General features: G+C 47.0%; 2 long non-coding RNA genes across 2 annotated transcripts in view; one reads left to right on the top strand and one right to left on the bottom strand.

The window, feature by feature from the left end:
• Positions 1-10756, top strand: part of LOC141164399 (uncharacterized) — a 47043-nt gene extending 36287 nt beyond the window's left edge. The window contains exon 3 of the long non-coding RNA XR_012250899.1: positions 10624-10756. This is a non-coding gene — a long non-coding RNA (uncharacterized lncRNA). The remainder of the gene's footprint in view (positions 1-10623) is intronic.
• Positions 1-17540, bottom strand: part of LOC141164400 (uncharacterized) — a 125241-nt gene extending 107701 nt beyond the window's left edge. The window contains exon 1 of the long non-coding RNA XR_012250900.1: positions 17273-17540. This is a non-coding gene — a long non-coding RNA (uncharacterized lncRNA). The remainder of the gene's footprint in view (positions 1-17272) is intronic.
• Between the last annotated feature and the right edge of the window lie 3019 nt (positions 17541-20559).

The following is a 20559-nucleotide window of genomic DNA, read 5'->3' as shown; positions in this document are numbered from 1 at the left end:
CTGTGAATCACCTGAGGGTTAAAAATGCTCACCACACTCCTAGATGAATTCCTTGATAGGTGTAGTTTCCAAAATAGGGTCACTTGTGGGGGTTCTGCTGTTTTGGGTAATATCAAAAGGTCACAAGTTTATATTCTTGATCTGGTTCTTTTCATTGTATATTTGCACATTTTGCATTCTTTTAACTTTTCTATATTGGTGCTCCTTTTGTCTTGATACACTTTACATCTTGATATTTCTTTAGAAATATTTATTGCCCTTATACATTATTGCATATTTTGGAGGAGGGTGGGTGCTTATGTAGCACCCTGAGGATTCGGCTGCTACAGGGGTATTGCACCTCAACCCAGAGGTGTGATATTCCACTCCCGGGTAAGGATGGAGTGTGGATCTGAGCTCGGTAGGCTGCATGCACTACACACATCCCATTTCCGAGGAACAGGCCGACGGTACTCCCACTTAGAAATGTGCAGGTACGACCGAGTCTGTTCCTGGCTGGAGTGGGAGGGGGGTGGTACATCCCAAGTAGTGTAGGGGCAGATAGGGGGAGCAGCCTGGGTAAAGTTAGGAGCTCATTGGGTGCTGGTCACCTGAGCTCACACATAGAGGGTGTATATAAAGTGGGCACCAACTAAGAACAGGGTCAGATGCAGAGAACAAGTCAGGAGCAGAGGAGAAGGAAAGACCCAGAGTGAGAGAGGAGAGAGAGAGACCCAGAGGCATAGAAGAACAGGACTCTAAGATCCCAAATTAAAACCCCGGGTGAAGAGTCGGCATCAGGGTACCGGAACCCAAGCTGGTGGGGGTAAAAACATTCCCCAGCCAGAGACCGGAGACCGTGGGCAGCGTTTGCCACGGTCACCCACTACATCCACCCCGAAGGCACACCACATGAAGGGTCAGGGAACCCAAGGCCAAGGGTGTCCCAACAGAAGGCCCGAGGGAGCTGGACCTAGGTGGATCACTGGTGGGGACGGCCAGAGAAAGGACAGAAGGAAAGCTCAGGGTCACGCTCCGGACTCGCTTGGGGGTTGGCTGGATCCAGGACCTGGTGGATGCAGCACGGCTCGGGAGGTCACTTGAAGCTGGAGTGACCGGAACATCAGCAGTGAGTAAATACCCTAAACTGCACAACCCGACTCTGTCTTCCTTTAACATCTATGCTGCACCTCCACAACCCCCATCCTCTGCACCTGTTCCCCCTGAGGCTATACCCCTCCCGTTGGGGGTTATCATCACAAGCTGCACCTGCACCATCAGCCTCAGCGGACCCTGCTGCAGCGGCGGCCACAGTGACCGCATCACAACGGGTGGCGTAGTCGACACAAAAGAACTCTTAATAACATCTGTAGGACTGCCACATAACACTGAGCTTGACGCCCTGGGCACGGGGCCGGGTCACAGCCGCTCGGAGACTACAACCCCCCATCTGATCCGGTGCCGGGTATTCCCCCTAAAGAATATGGCCCAGGGGGCGCGTCAACTTTGGCGTAGTCGGCAGGATTACGTGCCCGCAACACCCGGGTACTGCGTGCCTGAAGAAAAGTGCAAGTTTACCTCAGAAAGAAGTCTCCCGCCGGTTCCGGAGGGTCCACACCATCGGACCCCATCACAGGTCGTGTCCCGCCGATTGTCCGCCATTTCCAGCTTGTTCCCGCCATCTGCAGAGTTTCCCGCCACTGGGCGACGCTTCCCGCCAAATCCGAAGATTTCCCGCCTTGGAAGAGCAGCGGACGCCATTATGGGCGTGCCAAAGGAGGGCGAGAGGCCGCCTCCCATCGTGGGCCGGGACAGAAAATGGCGCCAAAAGTGGAAACCGCCCCCACCAACAGAGACTGTGATGCTGGAGGTGTCTGTCAGCGTGAAAGAACTACCCCTGGAGCTGACAGTCACCGAGTTGCCCCGGGACCGCCCTCGAGGTGGGAGGAGACGAAAGGAGAGAACAAAGATGGGTGTCGCTTGGAGCAGTCTGGAGCGAGCGCACCCGGAGGCAGGAAGCCTGGAGAGGAGCAGCAAAGAAGCTCACCCGGAGATGTCCAGAGAGCAGAGCAGCACCGGCCCGCTGGCCAGGAGCCTGCTGGAAGAAGAGCAGAGCAGCACCGACCCGTTGGTCAGGAGCCTGCTAGACACCACGACCCCTCTAGGCCTAGTGGAGGTCCTTGCACAGCTCCCCCGAGACCGGGAGTGTGCACAGACTGCGCTGGAGGGCCTCGCACGGAGGATGGCCCGGGTGCAGCGAGAGACGTTGGCGGAATGGAGCCGGGAGATGGCCCAGCAAGCTGAAACCAAGACCCGGAGCACGCCAGCCAAGATGAGGAAACAGACTGCCTCTGAGGATGGCGCGGGAGGACCAAAGGCCGGAGACGGCGCCGAGAAGGGAGCCGAACGCATGGAGGCAGGTAAAGGGGACGTCTACACCCCAAGCCGGGACACCGCTCACCTGCCCCAGCTCCCCGTCGCAGAGCCCGAAAGTCCCCCTGCTGTGCCCGAAAACGCCATGTCACCGACGCAGACTAGGCCCCAACCGGAAGCCGCCGCCGCGACCCCTGTGACGTCACACGCCTCGACCCCGAGCGTGACCAAGCAGGAAGTACCACCAGCCTGGTCGCAAGGCCTAGTACCCCCGGGCGCCGCAATACCAACAGCGCCCCCTACCTCCGCGGAGCCTCCGGCCTGGCCGCAAGGCCAGGTAGCCCAGGGCGCCGCCGTATTAACGGTGCCCTTCACCTTCCAGGTGCCCCAGGCCTGGCCGCAAGGCCTGGGCAACCCGGGCGCCACCACCACCGCGCCCATAAAACCTAAAGTGCCGCATCTGGGAGAAGATCTGTTCGCCCAACACACATGGCCGGACGGGCAGCCCTTTGTCTGGCCCAGGGAGTACTACGAACAAGAGCTCCAAAAGAGGGCAAGGCCCATGTGTGAACCCCTGATCCCGGCTCCAAAGCCCGTTAAGAGGATCTCGCCCCCGCTAGCAGAAGCGCAGTTTGAGTGGGACCCCACCGGAGAAGACCTAATGGGGTTCACTCAAGAAACCAGGGCAGCTGCAGCGGAGCGTGCGGAGTGCTGCCGACAGCAGCTCGAGGAGTTTGCGAGGGAGCGGAGAGAGAGGCGGGTCCGGGAACAACAGGCCCAAATAAGGAGCGCCGAGCAGAAGAGCCGAACCAGGAGGGACCCCCGTGCAGCGCACAGTCCCCGCACCACCGGGACTGTAATTAAGTTCAACATGCAGCATGGGTGGGGCTTCATCAGAGACCACAACACCCCCGGCGACGTCTTTGTCACGCACAGAGGTCGTGACCTTTATATCGGGGACGAGGTCACCTTTACCCGGCACAAGTGTGCCAAAGGACCTTACGCCCTCCACGTACACCGCCTGACGGAGGAGGAGTTGCGGTGCGAGGAGGAGGAGCAAGAGGACCCGGACGGGTCTGAAGTTACCACCAGCTATAAGCAAAGAGCAGGAGGAAGACGCCGTTGAGTGCGGCAGAGCAGGTGCTGTAAATAAGTTACCCAATCGGGGTATAAAGAAACTGAAACTGTTACTGCAAATATAGTCCCCGTTGGGACCAGCTGAGTGAACTGTTTACCCTTAATCCCACAGGCTGAGGACTGTGAGCAGCCATTCCCTTTCCCTCCTTAACTGGCCGAGGACTGAGAGCGGCCATATCCTTGTATATAGTTGCGCGTCCTAAAGCGCCCCCTACCGGTTTTATGGGAAAACCATTTTTCTAGAAAGACTGTCGCACTTTGCCCGGTCAACAGTTGCACAGTGACCGGAGGAGGAGCCAGAGGCGACGAGAATGTTTTATCTGAAAAGTTTTATATGATGTTTTATTATGTATATGTTTTATATGTTTAAAAAAAAAAAAATTTGTATGTTTTTGGTGTTATGTCTTACAGCCCGAGGACGTGCTGTGATTTACCAGGGGGGAATGTAGCACCCTGAGGATTCGGCTGCTACAGGGGTATTGCACCTCAACCCAGAGGTGTGATATTCCACTCCCGGGTAAGGATGGAGTGTGGATCTGAGCTCGGTAGGCTGCATGCACTACACACATCCCATTTCCGAGGAACAGGCCGACGGTACTCCCACTTAGAAATGTGCAGGTACGACCGAGTCTGTTCCTGGCTGGAGTGGGAGGGGGGTGGTACATCCCAAGTAGTGTAGGGGCAGATAGGGGGAGCAGCCTGGGTAAAGTTAGGAGCTCATTGGGTGCTGGTCACCTGAGCTCACACATAGAGGGTGTATATAAAGTGGGCACCAACTAAGAACAGGGTCAGATGCAGAGAACAAGTCAGGAGCAGAGGAGAAGGAAAGACCCAGAGTGAGAGAGGAGAGAGAGAGACCCAGAGGCATAGAAGAACAGGACTCTAAGATCCCAAATTAAAACCCCGGGTGAAGAGTCGGCATCAGGGTACCGGAACCCAAGCTGGTGGGGGTAAAAACATTCCCCAGCCAGAGACCGGAGACCGTGGGCAGCGTTTGCCACGGTCACCCACTACATCCACCCCGAAGGCACACCACATGAAGGGTCAGGGAACCCAAGGCCAAGGGTGTCCCAACAGAAGGCCCGAGGGAGCTGGACCTAGGTGGATCACTGGTGGGGACGGCCAGAGAAAGGACAGAAGGAGAGCTCAGGGTCACGCTCCGGACTCGCTTGGGGGTTGGCTGGATCCAGGACCTGGTGGATGCAGCACAGCTCGGGAGGTCACTTGAAGCTGGAGTGACCGGAACATCAGCAGTGAGTAAATACCCTAAACTGCACAACCCGACTCTGTCTTCCTTTAACATCTATGCTGCACCACCACAACCCCCATCCTCTGCACCTGTTCCCCCTGAGGCTATACCCCTCCCGTTGGGGGTTATCATCACAAGCTGCGCACCCACCATCAGCCTCAGCGGACCCTGCTGCAGCGGCGGCCACAGTGACCGCATCACAACGGGTGGCGTAGTCGACACAAAAGAACTCTTAATAACATCTGTAGGACTGCCACATAACACTGAGCTTGACGCCCTGGGCACGGGGCCGGGTCACAGCCGCTCGGAGACTACAACCCCCCATCTGATCCGGTGCCGGGTATTCCCCCTAAAGAATATGGCCCAGGGGGCGCGTCACTTACATGTCCACATCTTTACATTTCCTTGTATGTTTTGCAAAAACAGTTTATTCTGTGTTTTGCTTTTAAAATGCTTTTTGTGGTAAGAGTGTGCTGTTTGTTCACTTGGATTAATAAAGTATTACATTTATATTCAAAGTGTCTCTTATCGTATGGATGGTGCTATTTTTACCAAGAAAATACTTCTTGTTTTGTTCGGTTTCCTCTCCTTTCTTGGTTTCAGCACAGTGCCATTATAATTATTTTTGGGTGGTTCAGCTCTATCTATATCCTGTATACAGTTTCTCCTGTTTTGGCTTTTCAAATGCGGCATAGAATGTGCAATCTATTCCAGCCAAAATTGAGCTCCAGAATTCAATTGGCGCTCCTTACCCTCTGTCTTGCCGTATCCCCAAACAGTAGTTTTCCACCACATATAGGACATCGGTGTACTCAGTAGAAATTTTAAACAGATTGTTTGGTCGATTTTCTCCTGCTACTCTTATGAAAATGAAAAATTTGGGGCTAAAGTAAAATTTTTGTGGGAAAAAATTATTTCTTTATTTTAAATGCTCAACATTATAAAATTCTGTGAAACACCTGTATGTTCAAAGTGCTCACCATACCTCTAAATAAATTCCTTGAGGGGTGTAGTTTCCCAAATGGGGTCACTTGTAGGGGTTTTCAACTGTTTAGGCACAGCAAAGGCTCTTCAAACATGACATGGCGTCTGCTACCTATTCCAGCAAAAGTCAAATGCTGCTGCTTCCCTACCAAGCCCTGACATGCACCCAAACAGTAGTTTTTCATCATATATGGAGTATCGATGTACTCCAGGAGAAATTGCACAACAAATTGTATGGTCCATTTTCTTCTGTCACCCTTGTGAAAATTAAAAATTTTGGGATAACGCAACCTTTTTTTCTTGGTAAAATTTTCATTTTTTCCTTCAACATTGCTTTAATTCCTGTACAGCACCTAAAGGGTTAACAAACTTCTGAAATGTGATTTTGAGCACACTGAGCGGTGTGGTTTTTAAAATGGTGTCACTTTTAGGTATTTTGTCACATTGTAAATTTTGTTGAAAAAAAATGAAAAATTGATGATTAACTTTTAACTCGGTCCCCCTATACTGCCCCTCGTTCTATGCCCCCCTGCATAGCCTGTCATTTTATGCCCCCCTCCTGCACAGCGCCTTATTTTAAGCCCAAGTATTATAGAAATTAAGAAAAAAAAAGCTTGTTCACCTAATCACTCTAAAAAAACAGGAATGCCAACATCTTTGACCAATGCATGTGGCTCCTTATTTATCTATTCATTTATTTATTTATTTTTTTCCCCCATTTCATTTTTTTGAGGAAAATTTGACCTAATTGTTTCCACCTCTGAAAACCATTGCCATAATATACTTGCCTGAGAGGTATTATCCTGCTAAACGCTATTTGAGGGTATGACCATAGGTTTTCAACATAAAACACCTAGGTCAAAGGCTGATAAATCAGTGTTCTTCTTTTTGTAATATAGTGGTCAGCCCCCCTGTGCCTATACAAATTTTTTACTGCCAGCACGATTTTCATGGAGTACTGAATACTCCCATCATTTCCAGGGTGACCGTAAGCTAAGTTTCGAACGATGGAGCGCACATTCTGGAAGTTTCGCTATGGCTTGCGTTCCACCGCCCGGATATGTGGTTCACTGGCCAGAAATGCGGTCCACAGACCGGATTTGCATCACATGCCGAGGGCGGAGCGAAGATGGCGCGGTCTTGCTCAAAGAAACACATGCAATGAGTTCACTGAGCGGCAAGCACTGATCTCAAGATGCTGTCTGTATGTGACGCGCCCCCTGGGCCATATTCTTTAGGGGAATACCCGGAGCCGGATCAGATGGGAGTTGTAGTCTTCCGAGTGGCTGTGACCCGGTCCGTGCCCAGGGTGTCAAACTCAGTTGTATGTGGCAGTCCTACAGATGTTATTAAGTTCTTAATGTCGACTACGCCACCCGTTGTATTGCGGTCACTATGGCCGCCGCTGCAGCAGGGTCCGCTGAGGCTGATGGTGTTGGTGCAGCTTTTGGTGGTATAACCCCCAACGGGTGGGGTATAGCCTCAGGGGGTCAGGTGCAGAGGATGGGGGTTGTGGTGGTGCAGCATAGTTGTTAAATGAAGACAGAGTCGGGTTGTGCAGTTTAGGGTATTTACTCACTGCTGATGTTCCGGTCACTCCAGCTTCAAGTGACCACCCGAGCCGTGCTGCGTCCACCAGGTCCTTGATTCAGCCAACCCCCAAGCAAGTCCGGAGCGTGACCCTGAGCTCTCCTTCTGTCCTTTCCTCTGGCCGTCCCCACTAGTGATCCACCTAGGTCCAGCTCCCTCGGGCCTTCTGTTGGGACACCCTTGGCCTTGGGTTCCCTGACCCTCCACGTGGTATGCCTTCGGGGTGGATGTGGTGGGTGGCCGTGGCAGACGCTGCCCACGGCCTCCGGTCTCTGGCTAGGGTGTGCTTTTGCCCCCACCAGCTTGGGATCCGGTACCCTTTTGCTGACTCTTCACCCGGGGATTGAATTTGGGTTCTCAGAGTCCTCTCTTTGTCTTCTCTGGGTCTTTCTTCTCTGCTCCACTCTCTCTCTGCAGGCTCATCTGGACCTCTGCTTCTTACTCTGACAGACTGACCCTGTTCTCTGATGGTGCCCACCTTATATACACCCTCTATGTGTGAGCTCAGGTGACCAGCACCCAATGAGCTCCTATCTTTACCCAGGCTGCTCCCCCTATCTGCCCCTACACTACTTGGGATGTACCACCCCCCTCCCACTCCAGCCAGGAACAGACTCGGTCGTACCTGCACATTTCTAAGTGGGAGTACCGTCGGCCTGCTCCTCGGAAATGGGATGTGTGTAGTGCATGCAGCCTACCGAGCTCAGTTCCACACTCCATCCTTACCCGAGAGTGGAATATCACACCTCTGGGTTGAGGTGCAATACCCCTGTAGCAGCCGAATCCTCAGGGTGCTACATATGTGGCAGACCTTAATTAATTCTCCCCTGATGAGTCTACACTAGACGAAACGCGTCGGATGTAAGCTTTGAGGGCAACTTAGCCATCAGTAATTCCTGTAAATGGACAGAGTTTCTCCACAGTAGTGATCTCTGACAGTGGCCAAGATAAAATAAGGGGTGAGATTGTTCCTTATCTTATATACAAGTTTGCACAGAGTTTGCATGGGCTGTTGCCTGGTGCTATGATTATAATGTTAGGGGCATTACAAGCATGTCATGCTTCAGGATATGTAGAAACCTGTGTGGTTATCATATTTTCAGTGCGTTCTATAATGATCATTGGATGGAACAGCATGCAGAGTGAACATCCTGTATGATTTTGTGCCGTTTCTAGCATGGTATTTTGTGTTTAAGTGCATTTGGATAAACTACAGTGCATTGGTGTGGCCCATCTCACTAATCTAAGTTGGTCCTGAGTCGGATAAATAGTGGATGCATTACCTGCACTAATACATTTATTCCTTTTTCTTCTCTGTGTGCTACATGATTGTTAGTATTTTATAAACAGATGAATAAGAGGAGATAAAAAAACACTATACCATAAACTGGGAGTAAGGTTAATACTTGACTGTTTGTCTCCCTATGTTTGGCAAAAGAGGAATCAAACAGGCACCTTCCTTTTGTCTGGTCTCTGTACACAGAGATATTTGTCTCATCACGTGTGTGAGCACTATTTTTTGCACTTTAGGATTTATAAAGTTTTTTAAAGGAATTTATTAAAAGTTAGTTTTTAAGTGTTTTTTATGCGTCCTGTACCAATCGCTAGATTCTGCTATAATTAATCTTGGTAATAACTATACCCCCGCTAAAGCTGCTTCACCTAATGCAGGCTACCTGTCCTCTGTCTCCTCTTCTATGAAGTGCAGTAGTGAGTGCTTGACTGCGCGTTGATGTCACTGCATCACGCCATGCGACATCCCCTGTGTGCGCCTTCTCCAGCAAGGTGCAGGCCGGAAGTAGCCTGCATCTTGCTGGAGTTCCCGGTGGAGCAGGAGGCTGAATATATCACCTGTCATGGATACGAATACAATTGAGTGCAGGGAGGGAGCGACGGCCAGGGCGCTGGCATAGAGAGGGTGACCGGCGTCAGTGACTGAAACTACTCGACTATGTCTCTGCACCCTGGCCGTCACTGCGCTGAATGCCTGCGGTCGTAGGCATTCAGCAATATTTTTTTTTCAAAGTGCGCCCACCTTAGGCAAGAGCTAGAGCACTAGGCAGGTGTCTACCCTGTCGTCCTTAGAGCCATAGCCCTGTACAAAGTACAAAAAAACTAAAGCAAAACTAAAGAAATGAGCTGGACACACATGTTGATATAAGTGCAATGTGGAGGTGCACATTCGCACTGTGGGCATTAGTAAATAAAGAAATAATCAACAGTCTTCGCTTGCCATAACATTCTGAAGCTCTGAATATATTTTTCCATCGGGAGCATGGTTGATAAGTTTTCTGCCATGGTCAAATTATTTTTCACTTTAGTTTTTGTTTCTCCATGCTCCAAGCATTTTTTCTCCATTTTCTCTCCATGCTCCAAGAGCCATAGCTTTTTTACTTTTCAATTAAGATAGTTTTTTTGCAGGACACATTGCTGTTTTGAATGACACCTTACATTTTGCAATATAATTTACTTTTAAACTATTTTGTCATTGCTGCTAGGTTTTCTTCTTATGATATTGTGTGACAAAAAATGACTTGTTAACTTTATTCTACAGAAATACAATTACAGCTTTGCTTTGCTATTGTAATCTACTATATATACATTTATCATAGGAGCACCAAAATAGCACACACAGAGTCCTTCGGTAGTCCCCCATCTTCCATGATTACATAGACACCCTGCAAATCGAAACATTGCCGTGTTTGCTGGGAGGGTGTTGGGAAGATTTCAAGGCATTTTCTATGTACAGTATACTAATACAGAGATATGCGCCACTTAAAGAGGTCTTGTTATCAGGTCAAAAGTGGACAGTTTGCTCTAACTTTATTTCCGCTGCCAACCTCCCCTCCCCCATAGTTTTTTTTATAAGCTGCCATATGGTTACAAAGATGAAACAATATAAAAAGGTCATATCTCAAGAACAATATGGCGAAAAAAGTGAAGTACAAATGGGAGCAACAGGAAAAAAATAAAACCATGCCTAGACACTTTTGACCTAGTAACAGGTTCTCTTTAAATGGTCACATGTATAAAAAAAAACAAAGCTATCCTGCATGGTATACATTTATTTTCTGCAGAACGCCTTTGTACTTATATCAGCTTGACAGAGGCAAAGAACTATACTAGTGTGTCTTATGGATACGTTTGATATCCAGTATGTGCCACAAACTGCACACATGGCAAACAGACAGGGCAGTGTGACTTTACTCTAAACTGGATTGGTGTTTCATAACATGTTATTAAAATTATTTGAAAGTAGAATGTTATTCAGCCTTGTCTGAACACTTATTTTCAATTTTTTTGGATTACAGTTCACTATGAATTATGAAAATCCTCCACCATACACAGGGGTTAATCCACCTGGATCTTATCCGCCATATGGACAGCCACAAGGTGTCCCACCTCAGTATCCTGGTTATCCACCCGTTCCTGCAGGATATCAGCCCGGGCAACCAGGAAATCAGCCAGGGCAGCCAGAATATCAGCCAGGATACCAGTCCGGCCAGCCAGGATATCAGCCCGGCCAGCCAGGATATCAGCCAGGGCAACCAGGATATCAGCCAGGGCAACCAGATTATCAAGGATATCCTCAGTATGGCTGGCAAAGTGGTCAACCTCCAGCACCAGTGTATATGGAACCTCCAAAAAATACAGGTAAGTAAGCAATGACTTATCTTTATCACCCTAATTAATTTTTTTTCTGCGCATACATGAACAACATACCGACTATGCAGTCCTGTTGTATAATTTCAGTATAAATATCCTCCATTTAAATTAAAAAAAAAAAAAAAATCTTTATTGAAATTTCCATATTCTTAATAGACATCTGTCAATAGTTATCCTCAGAGCTGTTCCTCCAGATGAGCTCAGGGCTGAATCGTGCATCAGGGTCTGAGATGAAGGCAAGTGCTCACAGTTAGGATTAATACACATGTATTTTCGTTCATATAAAAAAGAAAGTGAATGAAGATTTTATACAGGAAGAATGATTAAAAAATAAAAGTATATAACATAAATGACTCAGAGATGACACAATATTGAATTAAATGCTCATGTGCAGTCATGCTTTGCTCTGCCCTGCTAAGGACAGTACTGTAATGTTCATGCGCCGGCTATACCACCAGGTCATTGGCGCTCTTTGACTTTTCCCGGCGCATGCGCATTACAGTACTTTGCTCTGCCCTCAGCAGGGCAGACCGAAGTACGCCCGCACAGGAGTGCTATTGGGGACACTGTGTGGATGACATGGGATGCTTTATCTACATGAAGCAAGCAGGAGGAGGCAAGACCACAAAGCAAGACCAGTCATTCCCATCGGACCAGACCACGTGGTATGGGGTGATATTTAAACATGTTTTGGGGTATGTAGAGGAGTTGGGGACTTATATACAGTGTGACTGGGTCACTGATGATGTATGTGAGGGGAGATGTGTCACAGAGGTTGCTATCTTCCGTGATGTGAAACCTAGAAGCTTGTCTCCAGCATGTTAGATGTTGAAGAGGTTAATCAGCCATCTTGGCTTGGGTTTTTTGTGAGCAGGTGTGAGATGGGTGGGACGCCTGCTCACCATATCTCCATCTCAAAGGTGTGGCTAGAGGAGTCAAATGTTCAGCTACTGTTTTTTTTTTCTCTGTGGTGTTGTTTGGGGAAGGAAGTCTCCAGACTGTGTGTGGAAGCCAGAGAGCTCCACAGAAGGATATTTTATGAACTTTGTTGTGTTACCCCGAGCAGGCGAACTCCTGCTCACTTATGAACTGTGCTATACATTATTTTTGTTTTGTTTCTCGTTATGCTGGAAAGGCCGTGTTTATTTTCTGGAACCCTGCAGTGGTTTATGCCGTGTCCTAATAAACCAGCAGGAGGTTAACCCAAGAAGTGTTCCCTTGTCTACCTCTGTGAGAGCCGAGCGAGTCAATAGCTTGCTAGACTACTATGAAAGTGCCATTAAAGGCGTTGGCAGTAGTTTATATTGGGAAAACCTGGTGACAGTTTCTCTTGAATTGTTTGTTTGTTTTTTATATACTTTGTATATTTTGCAGCTAAGCTTTAGACGACAAGAGCCAAAAGTTTATTTTGTGCAGGTCTAAGATATTTCGGACCATCAGGACAAGACACCATTTAAAGAGAATGTGTCATAAGAATTAACCCTCCTAAGCAGTATATATAGGCAAGTAATGTAGGTCATAGAAAGTTAAAGAGAACTAGTTAGCTGAAACATGTTGCCCAAACCGCAAGCAGCATGTATCAGCCACTCGCTGTATGATCACAGCCATATATTTTTGTCTCTGAAATGCTGCAGCATTTCAACATGCTGTTGATAGCCACCGGAGACCAAGCCCACTGACAGTGACTGGCAAGCCTTTGCCTATGCGCGCACTTAAGCAAAGGCTTGCTAGCCTTTGTCAGCAGGCAGGGAGAAGCCGCCGGGGACCCACCTGTATGACTAGTATACATTGTGGCTTGATTCCCAGCGGGTATTAAAAGCATGTTTTTCTCTGAAACACCGCAGCATTTCAGAGACAGACATATAAGGCTGTTCCCGGCGGTTTCTCTCTGCCCGCTGACAGTGACTGGGAAACCTTTGCCTATATGCGCACGTAGGCAGAGGCTTGCTAGTCTGTCAGTGGGCAGGGAGAAGCCGCCTGTACGACTAGTACACATTGCCTCTCAATTCCCAGCAGGTATTAAAAGCAGGTTGTTCTATGAAACGCCTACGGTTTCGGCAGCATGTATCAGCTGACAGGTTTTCTTTAAATAAACTAATCTGATGCCTTGATATCTGCGATTCAAAGATTTAAGGAGATGTGGTATGATCAGACCATGCTCCTACACTGTCAGACACAGCCATTACACAGTACATACCAGGGACGCATTTATAAGATTATCTCAGCACAGGAACATTTTATTTTAACACCTCTAATTGTGGAACTTTTTATCATTCCAAGATTTATTGATTAAAATCAACTTTATTCTTGGGAAAACCCATCTAAGGCTGCTGCTGTTCTCATACACACGGATTAGGCAGGGCACCACCATCTTATAGAAATTTAGTTAAGGAAAATGTAAAAAATGGGAATAAAAGCACTGCTGAAGTAGAGAATCATTCCAGGGTATAGTTCACCATTTTTATTGGATCAACAAAACAGGTTACAAGCAAGGCTACATGTATCAGCTTCGTAGCAACACTTTCCTTAGGCCACACATGTACAGCCATAGACAAAAGCAGTTAACAATAGGTAAAAAAATACGGGGAAACCCTAACAACAAAGGGGAGGACACATACAAATAATGCGATGTGGTAAAAATCAGAGAGTATAAATATAATAAAAGAATGCGTACAACCATTACTAATATTTATTCTTCAATGAATCATAAAGTAGTAAAACAAGGTAATAGTTTTTGTTCATAAATAGAGAGCTGTTTAAGTTAGTACGAGGTATAAAAAAAGAGGTTGCTAAGTAACCAATTGTTATAGAGACTGATAGCCAGTGAATAATACTAAACTGTGTGACGGGTGGGAAGATGGATAGGGCCGTAAACCAATGAGAAAGCACCAGGCAGTTACAGGGGTTTTAGGTGTTTGACCAAGCTGTGAAACGAGGAGGCATCTAAGTTTTACTGGGATCTAGGCAGATGTACATGGCTGTTGACTAATGAAAACACACAGGACTGCGAAGAAACAAAGAAAAGTAGATGGACATTACTGTAAACCAATGAAATAATACTGGGTTATAATAAGAGGTTGTGTGAGTAAAAATGAGTACCGTGAACAACAATAGAACTGTGGATAATACACTGAAACAGATATACTGTACCAGTGATGGCGAATCTTTTAGAGACCGAGTGCCCAAACTGCAATCCAAAACCCACTCATTTATTGCCAAGTCCCAACACAGCAACTGAACCTGAGGTTTTCGTTTAGAAAAACAACTTGTACATTAGCGCGTTCTAGAGTCTATAGCAAAGAGCTTGTAAGCACTGCACTCCGAACCTAAGATACTAGCCACCGATTGCAGAGGAGGTCTGTTCTTGAGAATGGAGAGGATTTTTGATCAAAAGTAAAATTGCAAAGTTGTTTGTTTTTACAACCTCTATGCAATTTTAATCCTTTATCATGATGAGAATAAACCTTTAAGCCAGGGATGACCAACTCAAATACACAAAGGGCCAAAGTTAAAAGCTTGGACAAAGTCGCAGGCCAACCTTGATATTTGTTAAAAAAATGTCTACAATTGAGGATGTCAAATAATAGTGGAATAATATAATATTTTATGTAAGAGCAGTAAAAAGTATATGGCCCAATGGCCTAATTTACATATATAATAACAAAGGATGAAAAATCTTGAATAAAACAGATACTTTTGTTTGCATCATACTTTATTATCATTCCCCCCACAGTGAATTCCTCCATGTGCACAGTATGATGATCCTACTGTACCCCTCTCCCTCAATCCCCCCAACAAAGAATGATGACTCCATCATAGTATGATTCTCCAACTGTAATCTCCACACAGCCCCCCATATAGTATAATGGCCACAAAAGATACTCCATATAGTATAATGGGCTCCACACAGTCCTCCATACAGTATAATGGCCACAAAAAATACTCTATATAGTATAATGGGCACCACATAGTGCTCCATACTGTATAATGGCCACAAAAAGTCCTCCGTACAGTATAATGGCCCCACGTAGTGCTCCATACAGTATAATGGCGCCACATGATATTCCATAAAGTGTAATGGGCTTGACATAGTCCTCCATATAGTATAATGGGCCTCGCATAGTGCTCTATACAGTATAATACTAACAAATAAAGTAGCACTCTGCAACGCTAAGCATGCGAACATGAAATATATGAAATATGAATAGCATTACTGCTGTAGAAAATAGAAACAACTGAGAAGTCTTGGCGCATAAATTGGCCTGCCAATGTGAACTCCTCTCTATTTTGCCTTTCCATACACATGCAGACTTTGGTCTCTTAGAAAGGAGTTCACATTGGCAGGGTCCCGGTATCGAGAAACTCCTTACCATGGCTACCAGGTACACATGAAGTAGCCAATTTATGTGCTAATATTTCTCATTTATTTCTATTTTCTACAGCAGTAATGCTATTCAAATGTCATATATTTCATGTTTGCATACTGTGCGTTGCAGAGTGCTGCTTTATTTGTTAGTTGTATATGGAGGTAGCTGCTCCTAGTAAGCACCTGTACACACTTATTTCTTGTTTTGGATGTGCCGGTTAGTTTTTTCTGTCTATACAGTATAATAGGCCCCCCATAGTGCTCCATACAGTATAATAGGCCTCACATAGTCCTCCATAAAGTATAATGGCCCCACATAGTGTGCCATACAGTATAATGGCCCCACATGATGCTCCATATGCGGTTAGTAGCGTTATTATGCTGCCCGACGCCTGCATGCAGCCTAATGCAGTGGGGAGAAAATTAACTTTATTCTCCCACCGCCAGCATTTGGTTTCAAACATGGGGTGCCACTGGTTCATTCATTGCTTTAAGAATACAGAGCAGCCGCTGTAACCACACCCCCGGTCCTGACTGGCTCTGCATTGCAGCTGACTGTCAGTCACTGCAGGGGGCGCAGTTACAGCAGCCGCTCAGTATTCTCAGAGCGGTGACTGAACCAGCGCCGATGCCGCCCCCATGACTGAAACCGAATGCTGGCGGGGAGAATACAGTTTATTTTCTCTTCCCTGCATTTGGCTGGGTGCAGGCGTCGGGCAGCATAATAGCGTTGTTAATCTGCAGGTTAAAAGCGTTATTTCTGGTGACAGATTCCCTTTAAAATAAATAGTGTATCAAAACAGCACTTCATGAGCCTGTCCTCAACATTCACCTAAAAATTTTAATCCGGAAACCTAAAGTAGATAAGTTAGATATTGCCCTTGGAAGTCCATAGGTACTTTATCACAGTCCTCCCTGTGGGCAAACACGCCATATCCTCAGCACTAGTGCCACCGCCACCCTCACCCTCCTCAGCACTAGCGCCGCTGCCATTCTCCTCTGCATGCACGCCATCCCCTCAGCACTAGCGCCACCCTCACCCTCCTCAACTTGTGTGCCGTCTGATGGGATGACGCGCTGCGTGATGGGACGATGCGCGGCATCATAGGACGCCGCGCGCAGAGGAGAGTGGCGGCAGCGGCGCTAGTGCTGAGGGGATGGCGTGCGTGCCCAAAGGGAGGGCTCTGCTTGCCACCTCTGGCACGCATGGAATAGGTTCGCCACCACTGTACTATACAATAAGGGAAAGTAATACAATATTTGCTGAATATTGTAATCAAAAACAGTTATTAACAACATAAAATAACAAAAATTGTAGAAGGACTCCTAAAATGAATATAAAACCATAATAAAAACAGTTCCAGAGGTATTACACCAAAAACTATGGTGATCAATGTTATGTACAAAAAGTTATTAATCATAAAAAAAGCAAAGGAAATTATTTTTTTATCAAATCAGATGTAGAATTGTGACCCTTTGGGGGGGGTTCTTTGGAGAGAAAGGATGGAAAATTAGCACATGTGAAAACCCATGGAAATCAGTTGGAATAGATTATCTCCAGCTGAAAGATCCTGTCACGTTACTGTTGTTGTGGTGAATGGAATCATTATCGCACAAATTGTTCAAAACTGAAGGCTAAACTGGGAGAATTGCAGACCCTAGGGGTGGAAGGAGGTAGTGCCATAGGATTAGCGCTTTCCTCCAGTAAAGATAAATTTACTCATGCCTACATCTGTTTCCTACAGTCCCTCTGTGTTCACAGGACAAGCGGGTATTGATTCCGGAGCAGCAGAGGATTTTATGGACTTCTCTCTGGCCCAAAGGCTGAAAGTGCCTTCAGTTTCTTTGCAGACGCCCCTGGATCTAACCTCCATAAATGACTTAACAATTTCAGATAGTCACATCCAATTCCGGTGTTAGGAACTGACCTGGATTGGAGTAGTGGTATTGCAACCACTAGGGGCAGCATCGGTAGGTAGCGTAGTCAGGGATGCCAGGGTAAGCAGTATAATCTTGAAGGGTTTAGCAGGTATCGTAGTCAGGGGAAGCGAGGAATCTGTACACAGGAGAACAGTAAAATCTTTGTATGAAGCAGCAGGAGAAGGGAGAGCTTGACTAGAGGCTCAATAATCTTGCAAGGAGGAGGTGCTAGGCCAGGTTTAAATAGAGTGGCTTAATCCTGTGAGTTCCTGATTGCACAACATTGAGCAACACAGGGTGGAGACGCTCCGCAACAATACAGGTACTAGAATCTATTTTAGCCAGGAACTGTCCAGCGAGCTGAATAGCTCAGAGGGAAGAGTTGCCACCTAGTGTACAAGAGCTGCTGGGTTCGAGTCCTGACAGTAATCCTCTCCTTCCGAGATGGCCTCTGGACATCTCAGGTGCTGGTTTCTCTGGAAGTCTCTGATGAAAATCTCTTGTAAGCTTGGGTGCATGGACGTTGCACTCCAGTTCCCATGAATTCTCTTCTGGTCCGTAACCCTTCCATTGCACTAAATACTGTAATATTCCTCCAGAATTTTATCCACAATGTACTTTTCTTCACCATGGACTATTTCTGGTGGAGGAGGTAGCTGAGTTCTTCCTGGAAACGAGTTCTCACTTAAAGGTTTGAGCAAGGATACATGGAACACAGATTGAATTTTCATGCTGTTAGGAAGTTTCAAACGGAAGGCAACTTGGTTAATTGTGTAGAAATTTTAAAAGGTCCTATGAATTTTTTATCCAAATTCGACGACAGTACGTTTGTTTTCAGGTTTTTTGTAGTGTAAGGTGGCTAACGGATGCATAGTTGATGGGAGGTATGTATCACAGAGATGGCTGTTCTCTTTGATGTAACACGGAGTGTTGCTCTAGTGCACATAAGCACTAAGAGGACTGTTTGGTGTACCTGGGACCGGGTTACAGGTAGTTTGAAAGATGGGCGGGTCTTGCTACCACATACCTCACCTCTGGGTGTGGTTAAAGTATAAAAAGGAGGCCATTGTTTGGCACATGGTCTGTGTGTTTGGAGGGAGAAGGCCTCCTGTGTGTTGTGGCCTCCCCACTGAGCCAGTGTACTGGACGGTATACTACGTGTGTGCCCACAGGACTGGCTAACTAGAGACTTTGTTTTAAGGACTCTTTATTTTGTTTTTGCCTGAACTAAAGGCTGTTTATACTCCTTTTGCTTTTGCCTGGTTTATGACGTAATAAACAGACATGGACATTTAAATGAACATGCCTCCTGTTTGCCTCCCGACGCACCCAAGTGAGTAGAAACCCCACAGTAGATAGCCAAACCTAGTCACCGACCTGAAGGGAAGGAGGGGCTTTGCGATGTTTATCTACTTTTTTTTTATAATCTGCTTAGGTCTTCTGTAACAGCTCAATTAATTCTTTTTGAGCTTCCTGCAACTTTGTAAACCTGTCAGAAACAGCAGGGACAGAAGTATTACATGGAAGATTAGGAAAAAATTATGGATGCAAGCCATAATTAGCAAAAAATGGACTTTGAGATGTAGAACTGTGTTTGTAATTATTGTAGGCGAATTATGCTGTTGGTAAATAGTCCACCCAGTCATCCTGCAAGTAAGAAATAAAAAAACAGCTCAGATATTGTTCAAGAGTTTGGTTAGTTCTTTCAGTCTGGCCATTGGATTGTGGATGAAAAGCAGTAGACACATTGACAGTAATTCCTAAAGCTATACAGAAAGTTTTCCAAAATTTTGAAGTAAACTGAACACCTCTATCAGAAATGTCATTGTCAGGAATTCCATGCAACCTGAATATCTCTCTGACCATTAATTCTGCGGTTTGTTCAGCGGTAGGAGTCCCTGTAGTTGGAATAAAATGGGCCATCTTTGTGAGCCGATCCACCACACTAAAGATAAGTCATTTCTTTAGATGGAGGTAGGTCCACAATAAAATCCATTGAGATTGATCCCCAAGGCCTGGATGGAACTGGAAGAGGTTTAAGGAGTCCTAAAATGAAAAGATCATGGCATCTTGTTCCATGCACATGTTAAACAGGAAGAAACATATACCGTATATTCCGGCGTATAAGACGACTTTTGAAGACTGAAAAATCTTCTGTCTAGTCTGGGGTCGTCTTATACGCCGGTAATGTTTTTGAACTTTCAGAAATTGACATGCGGGGATACTCTGGGGGTGTTAATAAGCTGCCGTGGCCGTATCCCTGCCATATGGGAGTTAATATAAGGTGGAGGGAGTTAAAATACGGCGGCGGTAGGTCCAGACAGTCAGCGCTTCTGTGCTGAAACTGACACATCGCTGCGCTGTGTCTTCTCAGGCCTGGGACACAGCGCAGCGTATTCCCAGCAGCGGAGACAGACAGAACCTAGCGAACTTTTCTGACACATCGCAGTGTCTTCCCAGCTCCGGACACAGCGCAGGGCTTCTGTGCCGACAGCTTTCACTTGTCACAGAAGCGCTGCGCTGTGTCCGGAGCTGGGAAGTTCGCATCGCTTCTGTGACAAGTAGTGTTGAGCATTCCGATACTGTAATATCGGGTATCGGCCGATATTCGCGGTATCGGAATTCCGATACTTAATTCCGATACTTTTACAATATCGAATACCGGAATCGGAAGTTCCCATAATGCATGCGCTCTGCAGTGTCTCTGAAGGATGACAAGCTGGATGGCAGAGCTCAGCTGAGATCCAGCCTGTCATCAGAATGCCATCCCAGCGTGGGAGAATTCTCCTGATTGTTTAAAAGCCGGCGGGCGGTAAAAAGCCGCCGGCTTTTAAACAATCACACAGCCCCATACTGCTTCCCCGCAGCCTCCCACCCCGATCCTCCGCTCCCCTCGCCACCTCCCATCCCGATCGTAAGTTAGGACCGGGCGGGGAGTGCAGCACAAAGGAGCGGGGAGCGAAGGACCCGGGCGGGGAAGCCGGCAGTGAAAAGACTTCACCGCCGGCTTTCCCGTTCTGTGCTGCGCTTTCCCGCCGGTTATTTCAAATGAACAGCTGAGGTATCAGGTGATGCCGATCAGCTGTTCATTTGAAGTCGCCGCGGTGCCCTCAGAGGGTTCATGTGAGTTCATGCTTGACTGCATTGCATGAACTCACATGAACTTTCCCACGGTCTCACAGGTCAGCCTCACCTCCCAGACCCGTCATGATTGGTGTGTGCGGGTGTCTGTGCGTGTGTCTGCAAGTGTGTGTGTGTGATGTCTGTGCGATGTCTGCGGGTGTGTGCGGTGTCT

This window comes from Phyllobates terribilis, unplaced genomic scaffold (genome assembly GCF_046119375.1).
Source record: "Phyllobates terribilis strain yellow unplaced genomic scaffold, ASM4611937v1 Scaffold_10__3_contigs__length_209671492, whole genome shotgun sequence".
Lineage (NCBI taxonomy): Eukaryota > Metazoa > Chordata > Amphibia > Anura > Dendrobatidae > Phyllobates > Phyllobates terribilis.
Note: the sequence above shows the minus strand (reverse complement) of the source record. Positions and strands in the feature narration are given on the sequence as shown.